Source organism: Chiloscyllium plagiosum, chromosome 14, assembly GCF_004010195.1.
Source record: "Chiloscyllium plagiosum isolate BGI_BamShark_2017 chromosome 14, ASM401019v2, whole genome shotgun sequence".
In the NCBI taxonomy this organism is placed as follows: domain Eukaryota; kingdom Metazoa; phylum Chordata; class Chondrichthyes; order Orectolobiformes; family Hemiscylliidae; genus Chiloscyllium; species Chiloscyllium plagiosum.
The window spans coordinates 77,029,654-77,050,158 of record NC_057723.1 but is presented as its reverse complement, the minus strand read 5'-3'; the positions used below and the strand labels follow the sequence as shown (position 1 = coordinate 77,050,158).

Sequence of the window (20,505 nt, the reverse complement as noted above, 5' to 3'; positions counted from 1 at the left end):
TTGATTGCATATTGCCATAGAAATAGTTAACACCTTTACAAACAATTTGATTTTTTCCTTAATTAAAAGTATTTTGATGCATTAGATACACTGTGATGGAAGACTAGTGCAGGAAATGTACCATAAACAAAGTATTATCTTTATTGAGCTGCAGTGTATTAGTCATTCACTTTCATTACAGTCCAGAATCATTAAACACTTTGTGTGGGGGGCGCGGTTAGAGAATGCAATTTGAGGAAAATGGAAGAGGACATTCCTTTAATGAATTAAGATTTGTCATAGTGTATAAATCAATAACACATGCTGTTAGGAATACCCCCATTAACTACAAAATAACACTGGATTAGAAGTGCTGAATAGAGTGAAAAAGGCAATTTGATGCCCCAACTACTGCCTGTCAGAATGCAGTGTTTTATGAACTATATTGTCTACGCAACTTGCTCAATAGCTATTGTTTGGGCTGTACAATAATCAATGCTCAGTATACGTTTAATTGTTGCTTTATTGTGACTGTATGGCTTTGTAGTCAAGTTTTACGATCTGCCTTTAAGGCCTGTTTTAAAGGCCAAAACATTTCTGGTGGGCAGGGCATTATTTTTTAATGATTTGTTCTTGCAGCTGTCTACCAGAAAAATATTAAACCAAATCATGTTCCATAGTGAGGGATGTGTTCAGTGGTTAAATAACTGTTCATGAGCAAGGCTGTCCTGTGAAGCAAGACCAAAATAACGTAGATCTTCTGTATTTGTACATGGTGAAAAGAAGTCAGAGAATAAAGGTTACGTTTACTGAAACTTAAAAGGTTTGTTGCAGTTTGCTATCTATGGTTGTGAATTTAACTTGTTTACACTATTGATTTTAGAGTCATAAATCAAAGTATAACACACTTCTTAAATTTGATACTATCCCTTTGCTGGAATCATAATCACCCAAAAGTATAACTTCCCTTCGCTGCTCATCCTTTGTAATATAGCTACTGTATTTTATGCAGCATGGTTTTCCATTTGGGGCAGCACGGTGGCTCAGTGGTTAGCAATGCTGCCTCACAGCGCCAGGAAACCGGGTTCGATTCCAGCCTCAGATGACTGTCTGTGTGGTGTTTGCACATTCTCCCTGTGTCTGCGTGAGTTTCCTCCGGGTGCTCCAGTTTTCTCCCACAATCCAAAGTTGTGTAGGTTAGGTGAATTGGGAGAAAGTGAGGATTGCAGATACTGGACATCAGAGTAGAGACTGGTGCTGGAAAAGCACAGCAGGTCAGGCAGTATCTGAGAAGCAGGAAAATCGCGTTTCGGGCATAAGTCCTTCATCAGGTTAGGTGAATTGGCCATGCTAAATTGCCCATAGTGTTCAGGGGTGTGTGGGTAGATGAATTAGTCAGGAGTAAATGTAGAGTAATAAGGTAGGGGAATGGGTCTGGGTGGGATACTCTTCAGAGGGTTGGTGTGGACTTGTTGGGCTGAATGGTCTGTATCCGCACTGTAGGGATTCAATAAAGAAAAAAAAATCTGTACCAAAACTAAAGAGACAAGGTGTACAAAAATAACAACAAAACTATATAAAGTGTTTAATAAAATTGATCATTTAACTTATAATTTATGGGAACACACTTGAAGTATTGCGATAGGGCTTAGGCACAGTGCAAGCCATTTATCCCTGTTCTGTGAGGGTATGGCTGAGCTGTGACCAAATTCTATCTGTGCCTCATATCTCTTAATCTTTTTAGATAACAAAGATCTATCAATCTCAGATTTAAATGTATTATTTGACCCAGTATTAATTGCTGTTTATGGAAGAAGGTTTCTCTGACTTCATTCCTGGAAGTCCTACATCCCTTGTCCTTAGACTCCCCAATTAAGATAAAAGTTTGTCTCTATCCATCCTATCAGTTTTCCTTGATATGATAAAAACTTTGATTATATCAACCCCTTAACATTCTAAATTCTTGTGAGCATAACATCTGTTTGTGTAAACATCTCTCCTCATAATTTAATCCTTGGAATGCAGATATCATTTTTAGTAAGCCTAAACTAACTCACTGCAAAATATCTTTTCTAAGGTATGGTGCCCACAAGAGAATAATACTGCAGGTGTGGCCTAACTAGGGCTTTGTGTAACTGTAGCATAAATTATACACCTTTGTATTCTAGCCTTCTAGATATAAAGGTCAGCATTCCATTGGCCTTTTGAAATTTTTTCCATACTCGTCCATAACATTTTAATGATCTCTATGTACATAATTCCTAAGTCTTGTTGGACCTCTACTGCTTCTAACTTTTCAGCAATTAAGTAGAGGACCTCAGATTTATCTTTACTGTTATGCATTTGCAACAATTTGTCTATTCTTTTAATCTCTTATTAGCTCTGTAGTCTTCTGCTTCCATTTTCACTGCTTTGAATGCTTGGTGTCATTGCCAAAATTCAATATTCTGCTTTGTATTCCATCACCTTAGTTAATGAAAATGGTGAATAGTAGACGTCTCAATCTGTGTCTGGAGTCATAGAGATGTACAGCACGGAAACAGACCCTTCAGTCCAATTTGTCCATGCCAACCAGATATCCCAACCCAATCTAGTCCCACCTGCCAGCACCTGGCCCATACCACTCCAAACCCTTCCTATTCATATATCCATCCAGATGCCTTTTAAATTTTGCAATTGTACTAGCCTCCACCACTTCCTCTGGCAGCTCATTCCATACATGTACCACCCTCTGCGTGAAAATGTTGCCCCTTAGGTCTCTTTTATATCTTTCCCCTCTCACCCTAAACCTATGCCCTCTAGTTCTGGATTCCCCGACCCCAGGGAAAAGACTTTGTCTATTTATCCTATCCATGTCCCTCATGATTTTATAAACCTCTATAAGGTCACCCCTAAGCCTCTGACGCTCCAGGGAAAACAGCCCCAGCCTGTTCAGCCTCTCCCTATAGCTCAAATCCTCCAAACCTGGTAGCAAATCTTTTTTAAACCCCTTCAAGTTTCACAACATCTTTCCAATAGGAAGGAAACCAGAATTGCACACACTATTCCAACAGTGGCCTAACCAATGTCCTGTACAGCCGCAACTCCCAACTCCTGTACTCAATACTCTGATCAATAATCTACACCAGCCATTCAGTGAATTTTCTAACTATGTCAATGATTTGCCTTCAATTCCATGGCTTCAGCTTTAGTTAATGGCCTCTTCCTGAGGGATTCTATCAAACACTTACTGGAAGTCCATGAAAATAACATATAACAATATTCCCTTGTTTGCTACTTTAGTCACCTCTTCATAAAGTTTGATCAGGTTCTTCAGATAATGACTATCCTTTACAAATCCAGTTTGGTGCTCTGGTAATATCTTGTCAACAGATGGGAGACTAACTATTCTTCCATGCTTTCCTTCTTGGACTCTAAAAAGTGTTATGATATATGCAATTTTCTAATCAAAAGAAATGGATCCTCAATTCAAGACAACATTGGAAAATTATAGTTAAGGCATCTGCAATGTTATCATCAATTTCATTTAAAATCCTGATAGGGACAATCTGGTCCTTGATACTTGTCACTTTTTAGCACCATTATTTTTCAAATATTGTTATTACTTTTATGTTGATTTGGGTATGACCCTGTCCCTAATGCAATAAAGTTTAATTGAAATGTCCAGCATGTCCAGCAACTGGCACAGTATTTATTTGACATGTCTGCTATTTCTTAATTTTATATATAATATCACTGTTCTCAGGTTCAAAAGGCCCATACTTCTGAACTCTAATGTTTCTAGTATATTTCTTTAAAAAAAACCTTGCAGGCTTTTTTTTCATTTTCCCTTTAGCAGCTTTTTAAACTTTTTTTGGGCTTATTCTTCTGGTGTTTTATCATTTATTGTTGTACATGGAATTATTTTTGAACAAATAGAATTCTACTGCTTTTGTGAACTAGTTATGTATGCCTTTAAATTATTTACTGATTATATCCTACTATTTTTTAATTGATGTACTCATTGTGGGCAGCACGGTGGCAAGCACTGCTGCCTCACAGCGCTAGAGACCCGGGTTCAATTCCCGCCTCAGGCGACTGACTGTGGAGTTTGCACATTCTCCCCGTGTCTGCGTGGGTTTCCTCCGGGTGCTCCGGTTTCCTCCCACAGTCCAAAGATGTGCACGTCAGGTGAATTGGCCATGCTAAATTGCCCGTAGTGTTAGGTAAGGGGTAAATGTAGGGGTATGGGTGGGTTGCGCTTCGGCGGGGCGGTGTGGACTTGTTGGGCCGAAGGGCCTGTTTCCACATTGTAAGTAATCTAATCTAATCTAATCTAATTACTGGATTTGTTCAAATTACTGTGGACAATTTCTACTCATCCCATTTTGAACCAGTTTTCCCTAAATCTAACATTTATGTAGTTACTTTTCATTTTTACCTTTAAAACACAATATTGCACACAGTCATATTCTGATTGCTATTGAATAAGTTTTAATAGTGTTCGGCTTTTAACTAAGTATGACTTAAATTCATTGAGGTAATATTGCCCTCAGAGTTTGCCCTTTCTTTCTGTATAGTTTTTCAATTCAATTCCAGTTCTGTCCACCTTGAAGCCATATCTCAGTAATGTCCACCACACAAACTAAGTTGCATGTGGACCTGTGTCAATTCAGTTTGTTCCTTATACTCTGTTTTATAAAAATGCCTAATTTAGGGCAATCTACCCTGTTCTAATATTTTCTCTCTCAGTTCTTATACCTCTCTCCTTTGTTTAGTGACATTGTATCTTTTAATCTTCCTTTTTACTGGTGTTAACTGAAGCACAACCTTTGACTATTACTTTCTTCATTTTTGTTTGTTTTGAAATCATTATATTGCCTTTGCCACCTGAGCTCTCCCTGACAATCCTTCTCAACGCATAAATTCTTCTGGCCACCCTATTTATTCTGTCCAATCCACAGAACGATTCAGGTTCAGCCTGTTCCAATATAAGGGTTCCCACCTTTCCCAGCACGTTTCTATTGCCCCTTGTAAAGGAATCACTACCTCAGTCATGTGTTCACCTCCTATTAGGCCCAATTGATTCTTGTGTAACAAATGACTCTACAGTCTAATGTACTTTGCTCTGTGCCAATTTGTGCATAGCCCAGGTAATTCAATTCTAAGCTTTGAGGTTCTTTTTATGTGCAGCATCTAATTTTCACTGAGCAGGACTCCATGCCTAAACTCCCAAGATGTACTTCCAAACAGATCATCAAGATTATTTATTTTCAGTCTGTAACCAACTCTACTGCTGCCTCATTTCCTGCTGAAACGCTCAATGTTCTCTTTGTTAGCTTTAGATTTTACAATATAAAGCCTCTGGCCTTCTTTTCTACATTCTACCGTTGACATCATCCAAAGTTCTGCTGTTCATGTACTAACCTGCACCATTCCTGTTCACCCATCACTTCTGTGCTTTGCATTAAAAAAAACCTTCCAAGACAGGTGAGAATGAACCTGGACCTTCTGAGGTATGGATACTGCAACTGCACCACAAGAGCACCCCCTTATCATCCCTTTGGCTGACTTTCCTATATTGGTTCCCAATTGAGGCACACCCTATATTTTGACTTTGTTTTCAAATTTCTCTATGTTCTTGCCATTTCTAATCTCGTTCCACAACTGCATCTTCCTTCCTCCCTATCCCCAAAACATTTTCTACAGATTCTATGGTCAGCATTTTAGCAGTCCTTTGAAAAACTTTGATCATTATCCTCTTAAACAGCAGTTTTGCTTGTTGTATAGGACTAGTCATGCACATCCTCATTCTGTAATTCACCTGTGTTCTCCTTACACTACACATTGTTGGCCTTACCAATCACCTGGGAGTTGGCATCTCCATAGGAGTTGTGAGCAGGCTCTGCAGCAACTGCTCAGGGACTCTTCCTCTTCATTGTGTTTCTTCACTTTCATTTTTATATCAGTTACTGAACTGGGGAGATTTGAGGTGGAGTCATCTACTCAGATGTGTTCACTTTGGAAAGCTTGCTGTCTATCACTGTCACAATCCTTTTTGTCTTTGGAAATATCAGGAATTCAAATTTTGATCAAACATAGAAAGATACCTACTTATTTGTGGGAAAACCATTGGGGGAGAAAATGTTCTTATATGCAATTGAAGTCTTTTGTGGACTAAGATTCTTGGCACCCAGCCCACCACACCTTGGAGTAATGTTTCTCACATCATCTTCAATTTTTTCACCTCATGAATTATTCAGTTGTGCTCAGCTGTACCCCTCTGATGGAATCATGAAGCACGAGTGAAGAACTACTCACCACTGACATGAACCTCCACTAATCATGCCACCGGTACCGTATTTAAAACTCAGCTGCATACCACTTCAGATGCTGCAAGCAAGGAATCATCCCTCACTTTTAAGTGCTTGACTGTTATAGAATGAAGGAAAGAAAAGCTATTACTCCTTTTGGTGGACAGTGAGATGGTAGATGGGCTGTCGAAGAGGAAGGCCATTATTTTTCCAGCAAACCTCTAAAGGAGGTTAGGACACTAGACAGCCAGCCTAGTCTCCAATAAAAGGCTGGCTTTATGCTGTGTCTTGTCTGAGAAGTAATATCCCAGCTGTACAGGAAAATGGATCTTCTATACTCTGCAAGGGTAAGTGCCACCACTGTCTTCTATCTGCTCCCTCAGGACCACCTCTCACTCTAACTATGTCATTGTATCCATTTCTCACCAAGGCTCATAGATCACAACTCTCACCATTGCATGTATCATGTCCACTTACTTCATTCATCTCATTCCACCTGTTCACAAAACTACTGCCCCTTCTTGCTCACTGTGCTTCCTACCCACTCACTGGGGATACCTTACTAGCTCTTCTATTCCTGCATCTCCACTGACTGTTTTCCATCCACTTCTATAATCCCTATCTTTGTCTCATTGCAGGTAAAAATGAGACAATAATTGAACAATAACATCGAAGATGTGTTTTGAACATCCAGCTACTCACTTCATAAGAGGAGAACTTTCTCGAATTAGCTGCAGAAGAACACAACCGTCCATGTGGAGGTGGGAGACTTTAATGGCCAACTAACCCAGTAAGCTTCATTGTGCTGTGCTGCTATCCCAGTAACACCACTGTGAACTTAATCTGCACAAGCTTTTATCCCTTTTTAGACAACTGTTTCCCCCTCTTGCGTTACGCACGCACCAGCCATGCACAGTAAAGAAGTAGCACCAGACATTCTCAACCCTGCCTTCATCTAGAAGGAGGAAACAACCAAAACCCCTGGGGGATGTACATTAACCTGCACCCTCCACCGGCTCAGAGACCTTCCCCCTGGCGGGTACTCTATCGAGATTAGTCTCAGAAGCATAGGCTGGTGAGTGTGTTACTGACACTTTACGGCAGCTGGTCAAGGTTGAAATGCCCCGGAACTTGGAGGATACTGGAGCCTAGCACTCGGGACTTGAGCTGGGTCAAAGGACGGAGGAGTGCAACAAAAGATGAAGTGCTATGCTGGCTCTGGCACCTAGCTGTTATCATGGGCAGGTTGGCACCCACATTAGAGAGCCAGGGCCAGCGCACTGATGATACGTGCACAGACTTACACTCCATCACTGTAACCATTAATGGCAAGGTGGATAAGTGATGTTGACTTCATTCCAGGTACCCCTTCCTCTGAGAAAGATAGGGTGGTACCAGCAGGAAGGAAGATCTCCTGAAGCTTCTTTCCAGGACATTGAAGAAGTGCCTGGTCCTGCCATCTTAGCCCTGCTTCTGAACAAAAAACTTTGCAGATATTCAAGCCAAGAAGTGTAAACCTGCTTCTGAAACACTCTGGCCTATACATTGTAGGCTGAATGGCACCCAGGATCATCTTCCAAGCCAATGATAGAGTAGTCTCCCTCCAGCCCAGCTGTGGAAATCAGGTCTGCAATTACCCAGAGTGGGAGATGGAGGAAGTAAAATACTTACTGAAGGCACAGAGGTGGCATGAGTGAAAATGCATTGTAAATACCCTTTCACTGGGCACTATCTGCTCTAGTGTAATTTTCACTGTCAAACCTGGTGAAGTCACAGTCCATTTAAGAGATGAATAGCAGTTTTAAACATCCCAAAAATGTAACAACCAAGCATTGCTCATCTCTCTCAAATAGCTTTAAAACATTGAAGGACTGCAGTTCCCTTTCATAAGCAACATCCAATTTCTTCAGTTCCTTGATGGGAAGGCTAGAATTCATCATTAGCCATGAACTGGTTCTGAGTGGATGCATTCTGTTTGCCTTTCACAGCCACATGGACCTTTGAACCGTGATGTTGACTGCAGCCAAGGCCACTTTAATGTGGACAACACGGAGGCTAAACACAGGGAATGTGCTAGAGCCTAGCCTCCACTTACTCTCACTCATAATAGTGGGTGTACGAAATAAGTGAACATTACAGGAGGGAAAGACTCTATTTAGCAGCTTTAGAAGAGAGTGCACTGCCATTCAAGACTGAGAGGAGTTCAGTGGGCAGCATTCATGTCCAATCTCCATAAAGTTGCACAAACTGCTGCTTCTCATTTCTTCAACAGCATCCTTCAGGATGCTTTAGCATTTAGCAGTGCACATGCTCTCTGGAAAATTGGATGGTTAAAGACGCTTCCTCTCAATTTGCTGAGAGATTCACTGCACAACAGTTTGATATGATACGCACATTAAAGCCTTAAGACCAGCCTATTCTTAGTGCCATGTGATGTTACTTCATTGTCTCACTGCTGCTTTTTCCTTAATGGTGAACACAACACAGCATTTATAGTTGGAGATACTCAAAAGTGCCATCAACTAAAAATGATATATGCCTAATCTAATGAATAAGGAGAAAGTGAGGACTGCAGATGCTGGAGATCAGAGCTGAAAATGTGTTGCTGGAAAAGCGCAGCAGGTCAGGCAGCATCCAAGGAGCAGGAGAATCGACGTTTCTGGCATGAGCCCTTCTTCAGGAATCAGTAATCAGGATTCTTCAGTAATCTAATGAATAACACAAGTTATTCAGAAACAGAAAAGATCTTAATCGCAAAAATAACAAGGTGTACATGTCTTTTACATTAAGTAGGGCCTGTTCCCAGATCATATACAGAATCTGAAGTAATGTGTCCCTTTCAGACCTATTCCAGCTGCTGATAGTTCAGTGGTCTGGGCCATTCTTAATCTATACCTGAAGTGTTGTTAAGAGAGTTATATAAAATGATGGCGAGGCTTGTAATTTGGTGGGTTTAAGGAGGTGGGGGGAGGGGGAGGGGGGGGGGGGGGGCATCCCATCAGTCTCCTCTGCCTCCTTGGTGAATCCTCACCTGTTGCTGCTTCTCTTTCCAGAACCTGTGCAGGGAAGGAGGTTACTGTTTTGTGGTGCTTGAAGGCAACATTATAATTGCTGTGACTGAAATGGTCTCCAGAATTGAAGTAACCACACAAGGACAACATCATGAATGTCAAATACATGAGCATCTTTGAGGAATGTCAGGAGTATAATGGCAGTTATTAAAGGAACTCCTGGGCACTCACATCCAGTTCAATAACACCTCATGTCACACCCTCTCAGAATGTGGCAGGGAAACTTTCCGAGGAAGTCCATATTATGCCTCCATCAGGAACTCTGATATATGCCATCTTATTCAAGTATAAGTTGCAAAACCAAACTTTTCATATTATGTTGGGGATGGAAAGCCATTATGATGGCCCACCAAAAGAAATACATCCTTCCACATCACAGACCATGTACTTACATACTTACAATTCAATGTGTGAACATAGCAGCTACAAACTGTAATCTTCCAGTGCTAGCTACAGAATGTGTTTCTGTAATGGAAAGTTCAGGTGCTACTTTGAAATATCTTTGTCTGATTCCACTTGCTCGGCTGACATGGTGAGTCAACACTTAGTTTATATGATATAATGGTCATGATTGCTAGAGGCCATAATTCCTACTGTGCAATCTTGAGCAATGAATGACTTATCAATTGAATACAAAATGAAGCTAGACAATAAGTTATTTCTGAATCTTTGGAGGCATGATTACTGCAATTGCCACTCTCAGGATCTAGTGTGACATAGTAGGACCTTATATGCCATATAAACTGTGGAACATACTTCACGTGTGACATTGTAACATGGTGCCATGTAGCAACATGTCCATGCTCCCCCACCTTTGACTGTTGGTTCAGTGCTGTCCACAATGATAAGCTGCCTGCCTCTCCCGTACATGAAAAAGTAATTCAAGCTATAGAGACCGGCAGACTGTAACTGAACACTGAAGACCGTGTGCACTTAGAACACAATATGGCCCACACAGAGATTGGCAACCTCTAAGTCAGTGAAAGTGTGCATTGAAATCAATGTGAAGTGGAAAGAGGCAAGCAGGTTCCAAATAACAACCAAGAAAGTAAGTTCAGAGCCATAGGATACATCCTGTGCAGGCACAGATATGCACATGTGTGCAAAGCAACTTGGCAGAACCACGCTGAAGTCATAGGATTCCAATATTGAATTTTGAAGTTGGTATTTTTAACTTGAAGGGAGTGCCTTATCCAGTCTAGCAGAAAATCTTAAGTATTAACATAAACTGCTGCAGGTTGCCAATTTTTGAATCTTCAACAGTCTGCTCTCTCCCCCACTTTTTCAAGATTCAGATGACATTTAGATAAATGATAGAAGTTCTTTCTTGGATTCCAAACATTCAGCTGGTTTTGTAATTATAGATTTGTTCTCACAGGAATAGTCCTTCTAGGGTGTACTGCTCATTATGGAAATTCTAATACTGAAAATATACTTCCAACATATTAGTTAGATTCTGATGGGTAGCATGACGCATGTTGAATAAGAGTGGCTGCAAAAATTGGGTTGCAAATTATTGCCTTGTGTGTATTGGAATGACCAAGGTATAGGGAAGAAGGAATATTTTACTCAAAATGGGTTTTCTTTCTATAGGAGCAGAGGTTTTTATTGCCAGTTCAATTACTGTGGTCTTGTCAATCAAAAGAGTTATGCTGTCTACCACACTATTCACCAGGAAGCTCACTTACTAAATAATCAACACCCTTTTCTCATGTAGTGTAAATTATTGTCTTTGTTTGATTTGGCATTTTTGTCTCTGTCCTGATGAGTGCAGAATGAAAAGCTTTGACAACATGTTAATCATTTAACAATATTAAAGGATAATTTATATTTTCTTGGCTCCAATCACTGGAAGCAGCTCAATTAAAAAAACCTCAAAGTAAGGATGCAAAATTAACTTAATTGTAATTTAACTCAGAATAAAAAGTTTGTGTAAGACCGCAATATTTAAATAAATTCCTCATTTTTTGGGGGGGCAGAGTATATTCAGGCAAGCTGTACGGATTGTATTTATCCACACCGGGAAAGTGTTGTCATTGTGCTGGTTTGTGGAACAGTAGAATAAGTTTGGGTTTTGCATTCTTCTGCGAGAAAATTGTTGGTTTGTTCCTAAATGTCTGGCAGAAATCAAAGCCCGTGTATTAATGGGTCTTTGTCTGATTGGTAAGAAGTGATGTGTGAAGTCCCTTTTTCGTCATTTATACAAATGATTTGGATGTGAACCTAGGAGGTATAGTTAGTAAGTTTGCAGATGACCCCAAAATTGGAGGTGTAGTGGACAACAAGGAAAGTTACTTCAGAGTACAATGGGATCTTGACCAGATGGGACAATAGGCTGAGTGGCAGATGGAGTTTAATTCACATAAATGTGAGGTGCTGCATTTTGGGAAAGCAAATCCAAGCAGGACTTATACACTCAATGGCAAGGTCCTGGGGACTGTTGCTGAATAACAAGACCTTGGAGTGCAGGTTCATAGTTCCTTGAAAGTAGAGTCACAGGTAGATAGGATAGTGAAGAAGGCGTTTAGTACACTTTTCATTATTGGACAGAGCATTGAGTTATAGGAGTTGGGAGGTCATGTCACGGCTGTAAAGGATCTTGGTTAGGCCAGTTTTGGAATTCCGTGTGTAATTCTGGTCTCCTTTCTATCGGAAGGATGTTGTGAAAATTGAAAGGGTTCAGAAAAGATTTACAAAGATGTTGCCAGGGTTGGAGGGTTTGAACTACAGGGAGAGGCTGAACAGGCTGGGGCTGTTTTCTCTGGAGTGTCGGAGACTGAGGGGTGACCTTATCGAGGAGTATAAAAGCATGAGGGGTATGGATAGGATAAATAGATAAGGTCTTTTCCCTGGGGTGGGGGAGTCCAGAACTGGAGGGCATAGGTTTACGGTGAGAAGGGAAACATTTAAAAGAGACCTAAGGGGCAACTTTTTCATGCAGAGGGTGGTGCGTGTATGGAATGAGCTGCGAGAGGAAGTGGTGGAGGCTGGTACAATTACAACATTTAAAAGGCATCTGGATGGGTATATGTACAGGAAGTATTTAGAGGGATATGAGCCAAGTGCTGGCAAATGGGACTAGATTTGTTAGGATATCTGGTCAGCATGGACGAGTTGGAACAAAGGGTCTATTTCTGGGCTTTACATCTCTATGAATCTAAGTCCTGCAGGGGTCTCTGCTGCGACTTCAATTTTTAGAATTTACTGTGGTTACTTTGGTGAGGCATTGAAGGTTTGGTAGCTCAGTTTACAGATGATAGCACGATATAGTGTATATGCTGAGAAGATACAGGAGTTGCCAGCGGATATAGGTAGATAGAGTGATTGGGCAAAAGTCTGGCAGATGGAGTATAATGTGGGAAAATACAAAGTTTTCACTTTTGCAGGAATCATGAAAGAACAGTAATACTGGAGAATGAGTGAAAAATGTTTTGATGCAGAATGGTCTAGATTTGAGAGAGTCTGAAAAGGTTAGTAAGCAGGTATAGAATGTAATTTAAAATGTTAATAGAATGCAGTCATTTATTACAAGAGGAATTGAACAACAAGTAAGGATGTTTTGTTTCAGATGTACAGGACATTATTGGGATCACATATCAAATACTGCTGTCTTTTTAGGACAATAGGTTCATAGAATCCCCACAATATGGAAACAGGCCTTTCGGCCCAACAAATCCACACCGACCATGCAAACAACACCCCACCTGCAGCTAATATATCTAACCCACACATCACTGAATACTATGGGGAATTTAGCATGGCCAATCCATCTAACCTGCACTTCTTTGGACTGAGAGAGGAAGCCAGAGTACCCAGTGGAAACCCACACAGACATGGGGAGCATGTGCAAACTCTACACAGAAAGTTGCTAATCGTTGGAATTGAACCCAGGTCTCTGTCTGTGAGGCAGCAGTGCTAACCACTGAGCCACCGTGCCACTACTGTATTACAAGGTGAATTTGTTCCACTAGAGTTGAGAAGATTTGGTTGAAATGTATCAAATTCTGAACAGTCTTGACAAGGTGGACATGGAAAGGACATTCTCTCTTGTCTGTCAAGGACTAGGGGGTACTAGTCAAGTGAGGAGAGTTATTTTTCATTTAGATCTGCAACTTTGGAACACATTGCTTTAGAACGCAGTCATTTAATATTTTTAAGACAGATGTGGATCGATTCTTGTTAGGCAAGGGAATCAGATTATTGTGAGTAAATGGGTACATGGAATTCAAAGCACAGAGATTAACAATGATCTTATTGAATAGTGGAGCAGGTTTAAGGGGCTGAGTGGTCTCCTGCTCCTGTTTCACATGTTCCTATGGCCCAATTTCTTGAACTGTTTTACAGCCATGCATTTTTAAACATTTAGAGTCATAGAGATGTACAGCACGGAAATAGGCCCTTCGGTTCAACCTGTCCATGCCGACTGGATATCCCAACCCAATCCAGTCCTACTTGCCAGCACCTGGCCCATATCCCTCCAAAACCTTCCTATTCATATACCCATCCAGATGCCTTTAAAATGTTACAATTGTACCAGCCTCCACCACTTCCTCTGGCAGCTCATTCCATACACGTACCACCCCCTGTGTGAAAATCTTGCCCCTTGGGTCTCTCTTTTATATCTTTCCCCTCTCACCCTAAACCTATGCCCTCTAGTTCTGGACTCCCCTGCCACAGGGAAAAGACTTTGTCTATTTATCCTATCCATGCCCCTCATGATTTTATAAACCTCCGACACTCCAGGGAAAACAGCCCCAGCCTGTTCAGCCTCTCCCTGGCAACATCCTTGTAAATCTTTTCTGAACCCTTTCAAGTTTCACAACATCTTTCCAATAGGAAGGAGACCAGAACTGCACACAATATTCCAGCAGTGGCCTAACCAATGTCCTGTACAGCTGCAAAATGACCTCCAAACCCTATACTCAATACTCTGACCAATAAAAGAAAGCATACCAAACGCCACCTTCACTGTCCTATCTACCTGCAACTCCACGTTCAAGGAGCTATGAACCTGCACTCCAAGGTCTCTTTGTTCAGCAACACTCCACAAGACCTTACCATTAAGTGTATAAGTCCTGCTCTGCTCTGCTCCCAAAAATGCAGCACCTCGCATTTATCTAAATTAAACTCCAACTGCCACTCCTCAGCTGATTAGCCCATCTCGTCAAGATCCCGTTATAATCTGAGGTAACCTTCCTCGCTGTTCACAAACCTCCAATTTTGTTGTCATCTGCAAACTTACTAACCATACCTCCTAGGTTCACATGAAAATCATTTATATAAATGACAAAGTAGAGGACCCAGCACCAATTCTTGTGGCACTCCACTGGTCACAGGCCTCCAGTCTGAAAAGCAACCCTCCACCACCACCCTCTGTCTTCTACCTTTGAGCCAATTCTGTATCCAAATGGCTAGTTCTCCCTGTATTCCATGAGATCTCACCTTGCTAACCAGTCTCCCATGAGGAACATTGTCGAACGCCTTACTGAAGTCCATATAGATCACATCTACTGCTCTGCCCTCATCAATCCTCTTTGTTACTTCTTCAAAAAACTCAATCAAGTTTGTGAGACATGATTTCCCACACACAAAGCCATGTTGACTATCCCGAATCAGTCCTTGCCTTTCCAAATACATGTACATCCCCTGTCCCTCAGGATTCCCTCCAACAACTTGCCCACCACCGAGGTCAGGCTCACCGATCTATAGTTCCCTGGCTTGTCTTTACCACCTTTCTTAAATATTCTTGATTGCTGCAGGTAGAGAGAGATTTGGATGAGGTCACAGAATTGCCAGCCCATGCAGAAAACAACAGGGTCTACTTCTTGATATGTCTGTGCAATCTGGATTCATTAAAATGTACCAAACCAATCTGATTTCTTTCACAAAATCCAATAACACCCTAACTGTGCAGGTGAGATAAACACACTATAGGAAGAGCTGCCAGCAGTTGAGAGATCTTCCCCATTTAAAGAGACGAGCCCTGAAGGACACAGGTAGTCATTTACAAGATAACCTCTCCTCTTCTTTCTTCACTATGAACTATTACCTTAAAGTTTTCTTCTCAACCCTTACATCCAAGATGTACAAGGAGCTAACAGACCTGTCACTTAGGCAGCTCGATAGATTTGAAGCTACTTTACTTTTTCATGCTTGTCTATTTCCACAATCAAACTCTCTTCAAGGCTTCCACCATCCTAGCCTCAAACATATATTTCTCTCAAATTTATTTTCCATTTCCCCATAAGCCCTCAGCATCATAATCTCACTCAAGGCCTTCACCTACTCATTCCTTAACCCCATACCTGAGAAAACTGCTAAAAGCCTCCTTTGCCTGTACCTGCTAAACCTGTGACCTCTCACACCTAGAGGACAAAGCAGCAGGTGCATGGGAACTAAGTTCTCCTCCAGACTACATATAGCTTCTAGACTTGGAACAAATGAGCGTACCTCACTCTTCAGGCAACTGAGTTGTGAGTCTGCTTGTTCAACAGCCAAACCCTGGACAAACCAATGTTATTTACATTAGCCAGCATGATTCATGTTTATTCCACCCCTCCTCCTAGCCACTGCCTTAGCAACTATTCACAAAACCAAACTCTGCCCCACTTCAGCTCAACTACTGCTGAAACCTTTGTGCTTGTGGCTGTGACCTCCAGATTTGATGTTTCCAACAGATGAAAGTAAAACACTACACATTGCAAATCTGAAACATAAACAAATAATGCTTGAAACCACAGCAAGTCTCCAGCAGCATCTATAGAGTTAACATGACCCTTTCGCAAGGCTCTCTTGATTAGTCACTATTTCTCTAAATCTCCATGAACAAATTTATCCAAAGCTTTGCTGGTTGTCGTCTTCTGTACCAAGCTTTGACCAAGCGTTTGATCACCACTTTTAATATGATTTTTGTCTTGTCATTATTTATTTTTGTCTGATTAATACCTTTCTTAAAGTCCTTGGGACATTTTCTGCAATGAATGAATGTTATAACTGCAAGGAGCCTGGTCAATTTCAAAAGGTGCTTAAACTGTGAAAATTTGTACATGGATGAAGACTTGGGGTAGGACAAAAACCAGGTATTCGAGATGAATCATTTAATGTTCACAAAAAGCAATACAAGTCTGATTCAAATGCAAATAAAGTGCTTCAGCTTCTTTCCTGAAATCATTAGATATAGAATTAAACAATACTTGAATTTGCCCTTAGTGAAACTTCATATAGGCCCTGTCAGAAGAAGTGCTAAAAATATAGGGTTTCTTTTTGCCTTTCCCAGAAAACTAGCTGGAACATGGATCAAGTCCTGATGCCCATTTCCTTCACCTGGATAGCACAGGATAGATGAGTGTTGAAAGATGACCATGGTGAAGGATCACGTTCTTTTCTTGTTCAACTTAGTTATAATGCCTACTGCATATTGCTGATAGAGACCAACTCAGAGTCCTAAAATCAGAGGCTCAGCGGTCCCTTAACCTGTACCTGTCCTGGTTTTTGTGTACATCAGATTGAGCAACTTCTTCTGGGAGAATGGGTCCTACCAAATGTTTCAGCACGAGCCAACCCCCTGGAAACATCCTTCCATTTCCAATAATCATTTGGATTAAAAAGGAGAAATTTCTGGAAATACTTGGCAGGTCAGGAGACATCTTCAAGGAAAGGAATAAAGTTAACATTTTGATCAATAACATTTCATGAGAGACCACAGACATAAATAGCAATCAGATGCAGTTTGACATCTTGGCCTTTACAGGGTTTTGCTTAGTAACAAAAGTAAAACCCTTTTGTGCTAAAGATCAAAATACAGCTTAGGAAACAAAAGTTTCAGAGTTTGAATCCAACAGAACTTTAATAAAATTCTAATATTGGACATCTTTCTATGAAATGAATATAAACCATGGAATTTCATCCTTTTACTAGGTTGGCTGTTATAGCTTCAGGTGATATTACGTTCCTCTGGAATACTCATGCTTCAGTCTTGGAGATCCTAATGGTAAGTAAATTATTACCCATGATTACCATCTTATTCAATAATTTTCTTGTCCTCTTAGCTTCAGGAACCTTAAAGAGATCTTCACATAAACTGGTAAATTTGGTGTGCAATTGTGAGCACCACATTTTAAGATAGATGTTAAAGGTAGAAGACACTTACTAGAATGGCTATATAGGAACACCAAATAACTTGGGAACACTTTAGGAGAAATATAGCAGGAAAAAGTTTAGAAAATCCTGGATGTCTAGATCAATTTGGGACTGGATGAGCAAGAAGGAAAGGCTTTTAGCAAGTGCAAAGGGAGCAATCCAGCTGTGCCCAGAGAGAAATACAGGAAGTGCAAGAGGGAACTTTAGAAGGAAATTAGAAGAGCAAAAGGGGGATTATGAACTGGGGAGAATCCCAAGGTATTTTATAAATACGTTGAAGGGAAGAGGTTAACCAGGGAAGGAGTAGTGCCCATTAGGAACCAAAAGGGCACCTGTGAGAGATACCACAGGATATTGATTGGGTACTAAATGATTACTTCTCTTCAGTCTTCACGCTGGAAAAGGAGAAAGTAGGTATGGAATTCAGGAAAAAGGACTGCAAGTTTGCAGACAATACCAAGATTGGTAGGGTGGTTAATAATGAAGATGGTTGTAGGTTACAGAAGATATAGATGGGTTAGTCAGATGGGCAGAGCAGTGATAACCCTGATTAAGTGTGAGGTGATGCACTTTGGAAGAAACAAGATGAGGGAGGGAGCACAGAGGAACCGCGATGATCCGAAGGACTCCATCAGGGAGTATTTCATTTGGTTAATCGAATGCCACATAATTGATGCTGGAAAACAGTTAGCCAAGCAATCTTGTTTGGATGATCTGAAGTTCAGTTAATCAAATGCTGAATGATAGAGGTTCCTCTGTATTTAATAAATTACATGACACTGGGTAGCTTAGAGGTAGAGGGACCTTTGGGTAGTTGAAGTGAAGTTGGCAGAGCATGGAGTAGGATAGCTCAGGCATATGGGCCACATGCACAGTCATAGCATAGAGTATAAGAGCAAGGATGTAATGTTGGAGGAGTTGTACAGAGCATTGGTTAGGCCACAGCTGGAGTACAGTGTACAGTTCTGATTACTGCACTACAGGAGGGATGAGACTGAAGGGAGTACAGAGACGTTTCACCAGGAGTTTGCCTAGGATGGAGAGATTGAGCTATAAGGAGAGACTACTTTAGAGCAGAAGATTGATGGGGGATATGATTGAGGTGTATAAAATAATGAGTATGGACAGGGTGAATAGAGAGCGGCTATTCCTCTTGGTCTACATCCCAGGGTCCTGAGGAGGGTGGCTCTAGAAATCGTGGATGCGTTGGTGATCATTTTCCAGAGTTCTATAGATTCAGGATCAGTTCCTGTGGATTGGAGGGTGGCTAATGTTGTACCACTTTTTAAGAAAGGAGCGAGAGAGAAAGCAGGAATTTGTGTTGCAGACGTTTCGTCCCCTGTCTAGGTGACATCCTCAGTGCTTGGGAGCCTCCTATGAAGCGCTTCTGTGATGTTTCCTCCGGCATTTATAGTGGTTTGTCTCTGCCGCTTCCGGTTGTCAGTTCCAGCTGTCCATTGGAGTGGCCGGTATATTGGGTCCAGGTCGATGTGCTTATTGATTGTATCTGTGGATGAGTGCCATGCCTTGAGGAATTCCCTGGCTGTTCTGTTTGGCTTGTCCTATAATAGTAGTGTTGTCCCAGTCAAACTCATGTTGCTTGTCATCTGAGTGTGTGGCTAAGAATAGCTGGTCGTGTCGTTTCGTGGCTAGTTGGTGTTCATGGATGCGGATCGTTAGCTGTCTTCCTGTTTGTCCTATGTAGTGTTTTGTGCAGTCCTTGCATGGGATTTTGTACACTACATTGGTTTTGCTCATGCTGGGTATCCGGTCCTTCATCCTGGTGAGTTATTGTCTGAGAGTGGCTGTTGGTTTGTGTGCTGTTATGAGTCCCAGTGGACAGTGTCTTGATGCAACTTCTTTGTGTGTTGGGGTGGTTACTTTCGTAGTTTAGGACTTGGTCTGTGTGTGTGGCTTTCCTGTATACCTTTGAGGTGAATCCTCCATTAGGTGTTCTCTGTACCATCACGTCTAGGAATGGGAGTTGGTTGTCCTTTTCTTCCTCTCTAGTGAATCGGATTCCTGTGAGTGTGGCGTTGATGATCCGGTGTGTGTTCTCTGTAATCATTAAAAACACAAATAAAGGTATCATCTACAAATCTGACCCAGAGTTTGTCAAAAGAGACACAACAAACAGTAAGACAAAGTATCGTACCTCTGATAACAAAGAAAAGACTAACACATAACCTCAACACCAAGGAGAGGGAAGCACTAAAATCACTAAAACAATAAGAACAATCATATTACCAGCAGATAAGGGCAGAATGCAGGTCATCCTGGACAAAGCAGACTACATCCAAAAAGCGCAACTACTTGCAGATACCAACACCTACCAAAAGAGGGAGTTTGACCCCATCCCACAGCTCACCAATAGGATAAACAACACACTGAGGAACCTACAAAAAAGAGACATAACCAGGTCTGACCTACAAAGAATGAAACCTGAAAGCAACAACACCCCCAGATTCTATGGACTACCTAAAGTGCACAAACCAGACATCCCACTCAGACCCATAGTATCACTACCAGGGACACCATCACACAAACTGGCTAAAGAGCTACAGCAGAAACTGAAACACCTGATCAGCGGATCCAGATACTCTATACAAATTCCCAGCTCGGCGAACAGAACCACAACAACGCGCACCCGAGCTACAAATCTTCTCAAACTTAGAAAGCAGGAAATTATAGACCAGTTAGTCTGACCTCAGTGGTGGGAAAGATGCTGGAGTCAATTATAAAGGATGAAGTTACGACACATCTGGCTAGCAGTAACAGGATAGGTCAGAGTCAGCATGGATTTATGAAGGGGAAATCATGCTTGACAAATCTTCTGGAATTTTTTTGAGGATGTAACTCTGAAGATGGACGAGGGAGATCTAGTGGATGTAGTGTACCTGGACTTTCAGAAAGCTTTTGATAAAGTCCCATATAGGAGGTTAGTGAGTAAAATTAGGGCGCATGGTATTGGGGGCAAAGTACTAGATTGGATTGAAAATTGGTTGGCTGATAGGAAACAAAGG

The 20,505-nt window shown here is 41.3% G+C and overlaps 1 protein-coding gene across 1 annotated transcript in view; it reads left to right on the top strand.

The window, feature by feature from the left end:
* LOC122556864 (histone-lysine N-methyltransferase NSD2-like) overlaps positions 1-20,505 on the top strand; it is a 278,778-nt gene that overhangs the window by 238,212 nt on the left and 20,061 nt on the right. Inside the window, exon 24 of the mRNA XM_043704119.1 lies at positions 17,261-17,333. The gene's annotated coding sequence lies outside the window, so the exon portion shown is untranslated. The remainder of the gene's footprint in view (positions 1-17,260; positions 17,334-20,505) is intronic.